At 47.0% G+C, this 11,263-nt stretch overlaps 1 pseudogene; it reads right to left on the bottom strand.

The window, feature by feature from the left end:
• Positions 1-6,825: 6,825 nt before the first annotated feature.
• LOC129032861 (proline-rich protein 23E-like) lies at positions 6,826-7,583 on the bottom strand (annotated as a pseudogene).
• Positions 7,584-11,263: the final 3,680 nt, after the last annotated feature.

Below are 11,263 nucleotides of genomic sequence, written 5' to 3' on the forward strand. Positions count from 1 at the left end.
ACATGAATGTTGGAATTATCTGACCCTGTAGATCAACCACATGAAAGAGGTTTCATTGAGCAATTAAGAACATTCTTGAGGCTGGGCACAGTGGCTCACACCTGTAATCACAGCACATTGGGAGGCTGAGCAGGTGGATCAGCTTGAGCCAGGACTTTGAGACCAGCCCAGGCAACATGGTGAAACCCCATCTGCATAAAAAATACAAAAATTAGCTGGGCATGGTGGCACATGCCTGGAGTCCCAGCTACTCGGGAAGCTGAGGTTGGAGGATCACTTGAGCCTGGGAAGTTGAGGCTGCAGTGAAGTGAGATTGTGCTGCCGCACTCCAGCCTGGGTGACAGAGTGAGACCCTGTGTCAGAAAGTAAAGAGCATACTTGAAACAAATGAAAATAGAATTTCAGCAAAGAAATAGAAAATATAATGGAGAACAAAACAGAAATTTTAGAACCGAAAAATATAATAACTGAAAATTTAAAACTCAGTGGATAAGCTCAACAGCCAAATGGAGAAAACAAGAATTAATGAACTTAAAGACAGAACAATAGAAATTACCCAGTCTGAACAAGGGGAAAATTGAACAGAGCCTAGGGACCTGTGGGTCTGTAACAAAAGATCTAACATTTCAGTTATGGGAGTCCAAGGAGAGGAGAAAGGTGGGGGTGGTTGAAAAAGAGGTCAAAGAAATAATGGCCGGAAATTTCTCACATTTAACAAAAGACATAAACCTACAGATTGAAGCAGCAGAGCCTGCCAAACAGGATAAGCCCAAAGAAATCCACACCAAGACACATGACAGTCAAAGTTCTGAACACCAAAGATAAAGAAAAAATCTTGACAGCAATGAGAGAGAAATGACACCATACCGGTAAGAGAAAAACAATTTGAGTGGTGTGGAATTCTCATCAGCAACAATGGAGGCTGGAGGGAGATGGCACGATATCTTTCAAGTGCTGAAAGAAAAGAACTGTCAACTCAAATGAAGGAGAAATCAAGACATTCTCAGATAAAGGAAACGAACAGGATTTGTTGCCAGCAGATCCACCCTCAAAGAATGGCTAACGGAAAGGAATGGAATGGCTCAACAGAAAGGAAATGATGAAAGATGGAATCTTGGAACCTCAGGAAGGAAGCAGCTAAAATAGGGTAACTGCAATAAACTTTGCTACTCCTCTTGAGTTTCCTAAATTGTGTTTGACAGTTGAAGTGGAAAGTATAACATTGTCTGATGTGGTTCTCCAGGAGTGTAGAGGAAATATTTAAGACAACTGTATTTTAAACAGGGGAGGGTAAGATTTCTACATGTGTCTCAAACTGGTAAAATATTGACACCTGGAGACTGATAACTTATCTATATGGAATGTGAGATCTAGAGCAGCCCCTGAAACATCCATACAGGGAGAGAACACTCAAAAACACTGTAGATCAATCAAAATGGAATTCTAGAAAATGTTCAAGTATCCATAGGAAGGCAGGCAAAAGAAAACAGAAATGAAAATCAGAGGGAACAAATAGAAGACAAAAAAAATAGATTTAAGTCCTAACATATGAATAATTACATTAAATATAAATGGTCTCACCTGCTATATGACCCAATTTATAGAACATTGGTGAAATGACAAAGTTATAGAGATGGAACACAGTTAGCCGTTGCCAGGAGTTAGGGGTGGTGGTACAGGAAGAAAGGGGAGGTGTGACCAGAAGGGATTGTATGGGAGGAACCCTTGTAATGATAAGATGTATCTTCTGGCAGCAATAATACAAAGCTACACATTTGATACAAGGGCATAGAAGTATACACATACACTGTACCAATTTCAGTTGCTGACTCAATATTGTACTCTAGCAAGGCAAGATGTCACCACTGGGGAAAATGAGTGAGAGGAACATGGGATCTCTTTGCACTACATTTGCAACTTCCTGTGAATCTATAATAATTTCCAATTTTAAAAAAGTCAGATTGTAACTTACATATGCATTTTTTAAAAAGGCCAATCCACTCTTGTCATATATAGGAGAAAAATGTGTATTTCCCTATGGAAATACGTGGGCATGACACCCTAGAAAACATGTCATCAGCTGTCTCCCTTACTATTATGATTAAGTCTGGATATGAGAAATAAGATCACAGCCATTTCCACACAAAAAATACAGGAAAGGAAAGAACAGAGGTCACATTCAGGAGCATTTGGTGCACCTTAAAACCAGCAAACACACTTTGTGTTTATACGTAAAATGAGGTACCCATCAGTCTTCAGTAACTACAAATTGTTCTCACCTCTGTGAGAATCAACAGGGTCTCTGAAAGACACACATGCTGAGGGCACTTCCTCGGGGAGGGACAGCTGACACACATAAGTCATTTAGCATCTGCAGTCCCTGCCCATTAAAAGGCAGCAGCACTCTTCCAACACCATGTCAATCAGAAAAGCCCCAGGATGTTTTGGGACATCCCCAGGGAGGAGTATGAACTCCCTGAAGCATCCCTACTGAAACAGAGGGACGCTGTGCCCTGCCGACCTCTTAGTGATGGCAGCTTTCTCTCTGTGTCCCACGGGTGCTTCTTAGTCCTCACCACCACCTCCACACCACTGCCCCAAGGGTATTCTCTGACTGTGCCGCTGCTACTCCCTCTTGCCATGGTCGCCAATTCCTGTGATCTTGCAGCTGGCCAGGCAGCTTTCTTCACCACTTCTCCTGCCCTGCTTCTTTGCAATTTCCATATCCACATGGATAATTTTCCAGGAACTTTCACCATCTCACCGCCAAACTATCTCAACCACCCACTCCCATGGCCAAACCTGCATCTTGTCATTATCAATAACTACATCCATTTTTAAATGAATTTAGCATTTCCAATCAGTTACCCCTACCTTCCCACCTCACTTTCTCTGGTATCTTCCACTCCAATGATCCTCTGAGTCATTTAAAACTCCACTTTACTGAACCTGCCTTCTCTCCACCATCCCTGGCCCTGGGAGGGCTTCCTCACCCTCCTGACACCTGTGTTCCATCACACTGTTTAATCATCCTAATGCCTCATGTCTCTCTTTCTCCTTCTGGCCCACTTGGCAATATCTAGCCCCAGCCAAACCCAACCCTCCATCTACTCTGTACTTGCATCCGTGAAGGTTAACACAGCTAGACAAAGAGCCACCACCATACTGATGGGTCTCATCCTAAACTCATGACTGTGAACCTTAAGCAGTTAAACCTCCTGTGTTTTCTGGGTCCATTTCCCCTGCTGCTCATCTATGCAATGACTTCACCTCCTCCTACGGACCAGCAGACTTCATGCCTGCCACGTTCCCTTCCTGTGCTTTGTCAGTGCTTCTCCTTTCCATGGAGCCTCCACGTGGGCACGAAAACATGCCGTTGTGTGCCCCATCTTCACTGCCCCTCAGCCGCTCCTGTCCTCCAGCATCCACTCCGTGTTTCTCCTGCCCTTTACAGAGAACGCTTATGAAAAAATTTCTGTGATCTCATCTCTGCTTCTTCTGCTCTCGTTCTGCTAATTATTATTACTATTTTTTCATGTGATTTATTTTTTAGAAGTTTGATTTTGAGCTACCTTTAGATTTACAGAAGAATTGTAAAAATTGTGCAGAGAATTTGTTTTCCCTCACTCAGCTTACTCCAGTGTTAACATCTAATATGACTCATGCTTTTTTGAACTCAAGTTCTCGTCATCCACCAAAAATATTCTCATTAAAGTCACTAATGACCTCTGCCATCTCCAGCCTGAAGCCAGCCCTGGTCTGAATCTTTCTGCTGGCAGCAGTTGGCACAGCTAGGAATGTTGCTTTTGCAATTCGTTCACTCTCCTGTTTCCTATCCCACTCACCATGCTTGTTTCTCTCTAGCTTCTCAACTTTCAAATGTTGGAGAATCCCAAGCCTCAGTCTTTGTCCCTCTTCCTCCCTGCCCTGAACATACTCCCTAGGAAATCTCATCTACTTCTGACACCTGAAAACCATCTGTGCTGACAACTCTCAGATGTGCATGCCGACCCAGCCCAGCCCTCCATACTCCAGACTCGCATCCAGCTGCCTACACAACAACCCTGTTTTGCTGGAGAAGGCATCACAGAATCAACGTGCCCCAAACGGAGCTCCAGGTCCTTCTGCTTCCCCCTGAACCATTCTTATCTCCATAAGTGGAGCTCTGTGCTTCAAGGTGCTCAGACCAAATGCTCTTGAGTCATTTCACTCCTCTCTCTGGCAAGCCCTACACCTAACACAGCAGCATGTTTCATTTCTACCATCAGAGTATATCCAGAATTGAGCCACACTGTACCTACCTCCCTCATGGCCACCACCGGAACGAGCCATCCTCACCTTGCCTAGACTCTCAGCCTTCTGACTGGTCTCCATTTCTGTGCTGCCTCCTCCACCTTCAGTCTGGTCTCACGGCATCAGCCTGAGGTGGATCTCCTCACTCCTCTGTGCAAACCCTCAGACAATTCCCGCGACTGACATTGTTTCCACCCCTCCCTGCCTGCGTTCCAACCACACTGGCCTCCCTGCTGTTCCTGGAATAAGGCAAAGGTACTCCTCCCTCTCCTCCGCTCCACCCCTTCCTCCTGGCTTCTGCTCAAGTCACTTTTTTTGGTCAGGATTTCCCCGAGCCCACCCACCATCACTCTGCATCCTCCTTACTCTTTCTTTCACAGGACTTACCGCCAGCCACTATTTATTTGTTTGCCACCTCTTCTCAGATAGATGGAAGGCTTCGTTGGTAAGGACTTACGTTTCTGGACTACTGTATCTCCAGCACCTGTGGCAATGCCTGGCACACCTCAGATGCTCTATGCGCATTTATTGAATGAATTATTTCATGTGTGATAATTATCTCATAAGACCCGACAGAATAAACTGAGAACTTACAAGATTGCAATTGAACACTTTTTAATTAAAAAGGAAAACATATACATGTCTAGAAATAAATGCTTTAAAGGAAAACAAACACCACGAAGATTATAAGAGAATGAATATAACATACTCATGAACAGAGCAAGCTAACAAGGTGGATGTCAATTTGTTCTAACTTAATCTATACATTTTTATCCTAATCAATCTAGTTGGATTCCTTTGAAGGAATTAGACAAATTCACTTCAAAATTTATATAGGAGAAAAGAACTATAAATCACTGTCAAGCCTGAAAAAGTAAAGCAAAAAGGGGTTAGAGTGGCTGTGAGGAGTTGGCCTAGCAGATACCAACATGCGTTGAAATGTAACAAACAGAAGTAGAGAGTGAATGAAGGGACAGACCGGGGCACAGCCTGGAGAGCTCAGGAACAGACCCCTGGGCACACAAATGCCTGGAACATACACAGATGAACCCTCGAATCAATAGGGAAGATGCTTTGTTTAATAGCACTGGACCTGGCAGTGACTTGGAAAAAAATAAGTTCAGGTCCCTATGTAACATTATCTATAAGGATGGACTCCCAGGCGACATCCAGGGAAAACTGTAAGGATATTTAAGAATAGAGGGGATCTGTGCAACCTGGAAGAGACCAAGGACTTTCATGGTTGTGTTTGGGTCTTCTAAAGCAAAGCAAGAAGGAAGGAAGGAAGGAAAATAAGGGGAAAAAAAGGAGGACTTACTACAAAGTCATATATATTTTTAAATAAATATATTAATAGTAACCTGTATTATATATCATATATAATAATATAGAATTAAAATACAAAGATAAAACTTATATGTACACATATGATTTTTTAAAATTGAGAAATAGCAGCAACCAGTGGTCCTCAAACTTGAGCGTGCATCAGAATCATCTGGTGGACTTAAAACAGGTTGTCGGCCCAACATCTGGAATTTGTGAATCAGAATCTAGGGTGGGGCTGGAGAAATGTGCATTTCACACAAGTTCCCAGGCGATGCTGATGCTGGGTTTGGCGGCACTTGGAGAACCCTCGGCAAAGGTCATATTTGTTGACAGGCACGCAGGAGACATTTGCACGGCCTAAGAATGAAAATGGATATCCAGAATTTACAATCCTGAAAATGACTGAAAAGATATTCTATATAATTTACAGACAGAGGAGGCCAAAGGGCTGACAGGAAGTCAAACCAGAACAATAGCTTGCCACTTTGTGCCTATCCACACGGAGGAAGTCAGAGTGGGCTTCCAGCAAGTGGCCATGCTGTGCGGGGGCAGCTCAGGCACTGCTGAGGTGGGAAGTGGAAGAAGCTGTTCTGGAGAGGGACCTGCTGGCTGTCCCAAATAAAATCAAGCACCATCTTCCCATGACTCAGAAAAATGTTCACACAAGCCTTAAGAGGTGGTGTTGGGGATTTTCCCCGGGGCTCTCCATGGAGTATTTATAGCAGGGAATCGAAGGCAGCCAACATCAGCAGGCAGGGGGGATGATGTCCTTGAGAGCAGCTGGAACCACAAACAGAATGTACATACAGCACAGTGCATCGATCTGAAATATCGTGCCTGCCAATAAAGAGCAAAGAAACAGTTTTTATAGCACATCATTTATGTAATTTAAAAACACATGCATGCAAAGCTCATTTCACAAGGTTGCATGCATGCATATTTGGGGACTTAGTAGCAAATCTACTAGAGTGCTGGCCCAGAACAAGGGCTGGGGAGGACAAAAGGTGCTGGTATCAGGGTTAGAGGGCAAAAAGAAAAAAAAAGGTAGAAAAATACCAAACAGAGCAGCCCTGCACGGCCTCATGAGCATCTGCTCTGTATTAAGGATAGCGAACTTACATCTGAGACGCTTCTAAAAACAAAGTCCACAGCTGGCTGGGCTCCACCAGACATGTTTCTGATTGTTGGGTGGGTCTGGAGGGCTGATTAGCACTCAAAGAGGCAGTGGCAGGCCCTGCAGGGTGACCGGGAGGAGGAGCGGGGACAGCCAGGGTCCAGCTGAGAATCCTCAGTGGGGAAGGGGCAGAGGGTAGAGCTCTGAGCTGCAGCGGGCAAAGGCGCCCAGATACTGAACCTGGAGGTCCATTCTGAGGGAGGGGCTTTGCACTTCTTCAAGTAGGGAGCTCCTCTGGATGCTCCCCCGCCAACTGCAGCCCTGGCTGGAGTCTGGCATCCCACCTGGGGACAGTGGCTGGAGGTAGCCTTGCCCAGAGTGGCAGGAGCTGAGAAGTAGGTGAGTGGGACTCTTGCAGTAGGTGCATGGGGGGTAGTTGGTGGGGGAGGAAACAGGCTGGGGGCCAGGACAGCCAGGTACTGACTTCCCATGAGGGGGTCAAAACTGGAGGCCCCTTCGATACAGCCACACCGAAGGCACCAAAGCAGCTGGAGTGGCATACCCCATCCAGAGATACCCGCCATAGAGCACCCATGGGTAAGCCCACAGGGCTGGGTAAGCTTGTCGGGGGAACCTATGCAGGAGTGGATGACACAGCTGTCTGCAAGTCTGGCCAGCTGGCCAGGTCAGTTAGAAATTTGTTTCCCACACAGGCACAGAGTCCCCTGGCAGAGCCCACATCCACCCTGGAGGCCGAGGCAGCTGTGAGTATGTGGATTTCCTCCCAGAGCTGGGAGGCATGGGAGAGGTTTTTCTGCGTGGCTAGTTCCCAGGAGGTGGCTGTCCCCATTGTTGAAGGGATCTGCTCTCCCCAGGCATGTTGGGCTTGCTCTCCTGGCTCCCTGACCGTGGAGCAGACAGTGGTTAGAAGAGAAAAAAAAGAGGTTCAGGAAGGGGTGAGGCCACCCCAGAGTGTCCAGGAGGGTCAAGACACCACCCTCTGTAGCTCATGGTGGTAGAGAGGGCTGGGGGGCATGCAGTCTTTTTTTGAAGCAATGTCTTGGGTCAAATTAAGAGTCATTCCTTCCCATCCCCATGAGTCCCCAGTCCCCACCCCAATGTGGTGCACAAGCACCCCAGAGGACTAATGGCTAAGCTGTGTGGGGGGCTGAGGTGGTGTTAGGAAGAAAAGGAAGCAAAATCCCAAAACAGCTGTATCTCCTTGCTGGAGCCACAAACAAAGAAAACTGGTGGCAAGGGGCTCCTCTTGGAGTGTGAGAAGGAACTCCCACGGAGGGAGACTCGACCTACCTCCTGGGCAGGGTGGCCCCCACGAGACCTGCCTCAGAACGTCAGTGAGTGGGCAGGTCTGTTTCAGAAGTGCACTCTGGCTGCAGTGGGGTGGGGGTAGAGACCAGCAAAGTCAGGGCTGGACAGGAGTCAGGGGAGAGGTGATGGTACTTGGAACCCAGGGAAGCAGTGGGAGGGAGGGGAGCGGTAGGCTTTGGGAACATTTAGAGCATCCTTCCTGACCAGGTGTTGGAGGTGAAGAGAAGAAACAACTCAGAACAGTGCCAGGTGAGACGGACACATGAATGTACCAGGGCACTAGGAAGGCATGTGTTTGGGGGAAGACAGTCTGGGTGAAACCGGCCACATCTGAGTCTGTGTCCCTCAACACCTCCTAGGGCAGCTGATTGCATTAGAGGCCTGGATCCTTCCCCTCGATGTAAGCTGCCCGCATGTCATGTGAACAACTCAGGCTCTGGGTGAAGGGGGGTGTTAGTAATGAGTGCCTCTGCGACTGCCATGAGAACATGCCAGGTCAGCTTGCCAGAGTAGGAGAAACATATGCACAGAGCTGAGGCACCCCAGGCCTCCAGGGGCAGCCCACAGCACTCGACCTGCAGATGTAAGCGAGCCCAGGACAGGTGGGCTCAGTCTGCTGAGCCTCGAAGTGCTGGGCGACTTCTCCGGGTGATTCTAATCTTGCTACTGCTGAGGAGCACTGGCCCAAAATGGCCTGCAGCTGCCTGCTGACACCTGCCTGACCCCAGCTGAGAGTCAGACCACACTTAAGACTGGTCCTGGTCAGAAGCCGCAGGTGTGTGGGCTAATAGGCATTTACTGTATGCTCTGAGGGTGTTTTGTTGTTGTTATGTAGTGCGATTTTGCAGTAGATGACTAATACACTTTCCAAAATGCCTGCTTCCTAAGAGTAGACAGAGTCTAAGGCTAAAGGAAGAAAAAGTCTGAAGGAATAAAGAAATGGGGTGCTCTGGCTTGTCCCCTTCCTTCCAGGACACGTTCTGAGGGGTAGGCCAGAAGGACAGGCTTAAGGGGAGAGAGGAGCTGGGCTCATTTCTGCCCGCTTGCTGCCCAGAGCAGTGACTGTGAAGACAGATGTGGGAGGGGTGCAGGCGGCCATCCCCTCACCCCAGGGGAAGGAGCAGTCAGCTGCCCTCCCAAGTAGCTGAGGGGGCCCTGATGTGCAGTGACTGTCATGAGCTTAGCGTGTGGACAGGATCCAGGTGTAAATGCAGGTGTTCGGATGCTTCCCTGGATGCCAGAAGCCACAGAGACTGGAGAGGGAGAGCAGGGGTTGCAGCCCCACCATAGCAGATGAACCCACATAATGCTTCCCATTGGTGAGCCTCACACCCACTTTCACACAGGTGCAGCCTTCTGTTCGAGGTCGAAACCCTCACTGCACAGAGGATGGGGAACCTCTGAATACAATCAGATTTCCTCAGAAAAATTTCCCCAACAAACAAAATGGGGGCAGTTAGAAATTCTGTTCAGTTATGAGGAAAAAAGACAAAAAGCTATTGGTATTGAGTAGTAAGACGATGAGCAACTCCACTGAGAAATGACCAAATTATGGCAATAAAAAAGCCACATAAGCTGGGTGGGGAGATGAGACGTCAATAAACACGAGAAAAGCTGTTCAAACTTATTCAAATTAAAAGACTGGGCTGAACTTCTAGGTAAAGATGGCAGGCAACACGTATGTACTCATGAGGGCCCCTCCCCAGCCCCACTATAACAGTAAGGGAAATTTAACAAGTCATTAGCCCACAAGAACAGCTACAATGTGAGAGAAAACAGGAAGGAGATTTGAGTGGCAAGAAAGCAGATGGCCGTGCAGGAACTGACTGAGCAGAAGGAGGACGCTGAGGAACGGAAGCCTCAGCCAGCAGCAGGGACGTCGAGAAGCCACTCGCTCTCCACCGCAGAGCCACTCAGGAGATGTGGAATTCCTGGATCAGGCAGTGGGATTAGAGATGACGTGAAGTGGGATGAAGATGAGACTAAAAGCAGAAGACCGATTAGACTTTCAAGGACTATCTGACAAGTAACCAGCTGGGAGACATATCTCCCCCAAACATGGCCACGTGCCCTCCCCTTCCTTCTTCCAGCAGAAGAGACTAAAATTTTCTCTGGACTGAAAACTGAGGCGGAGTGGGAGAAGATCTTTACATTCTGCTGGGACCCCAGCTCTCTGTCCTCTCAGCTCCCAGCATGCCAGCCCAATTCCCTTCAGGCAGGAAAATAAAAGAGCCTACTTAGGAAAATTTGAACTAAGATTTAAAAGTAATCCCAGCACTTTGGGAGGCCAAGGCAGGCAGGATCGCTTGAGTCCAGGAGTTTGAGACCAGACTGGGCAACATGGTGACACCCTGTCTCTACAAAAAATACAAAAATGAGCTGGGCATAGTGGCACACCTGTAGTCTCAGCTACTAGGGAGGCCGAAGCAGGAGAATTGCTTGAGCCCAGGAGGGCGAGGCTGCAGTGAGTTATGATCACACCACTGCACCCCAGCCTGGGTGACAGAGTGAGACACTGTCTCAGTTAATCAGTCAATGGAAAGATCTAAAGGTAGTAACTTTGGCATTTCCCCAAACACAAGACCCAGCCAAATCTTGCAGCCGTACTCACAGGTTCAGGACTCTCAACCAGCCCTTCAGTGCCTCACTTATGCATATGAGCCAAAAACTGTGCATTTCTGGACTTCTGCGGAAAGCCTGCAGCATGCAAGTTAGAGACCAGCACAAAACTGGACCAAATATAGAGCCATTATTAGATCAGATAGCTCTGCTATCTCAAAGACAGGGAACAAAATAAAACCAAAAAATAAAACTTGGAGGACAAAGAACATGTAGAGAGGAAAAACTCTCAAAGCTAACTAATATCCTCAGAAAGGTAAGACTATATCCTTAAAATAAAAACAGAATACCATGGGGAAAAGGCACTTTGAACAATAGAATAGCTAAAATGAAACACACAAGGGTTGGAAAATGAAGCTGAGGAAATACCCCAGAAAGTAGAACAAAATTACAGAAGTGAAAAGTGGAAGAAAAATAAGTAAAGGGTCACTAGATGTCTAACATCTGAATAACAGGGGTTACAGAAATAAAACTGAAAATGGAGGGGAGTTAATCAAAGACATGATTCAAGAAAAGTTCCCAGACCTGAAGGATGTTTCTAGAGTGAATGGAGCCCACCCAGGGTGTAGTAGGTATATGAAA

This window comes from Pongo pygmaeus, chromosome 2 (assembly GCF_028885625.2).
Source record: "Pongo pygmaeus isolate AG05252 chromosome 2, NHGRI_mPonPyg2-v2.0_pri, whole genome shotgun sequence".
Classification (NCBI taxonomy): Eukaryota; Metazoa; Chordata; class Mammalia; order Primates; family Hominidae; genus Pongo; species Pongo pygmaeus.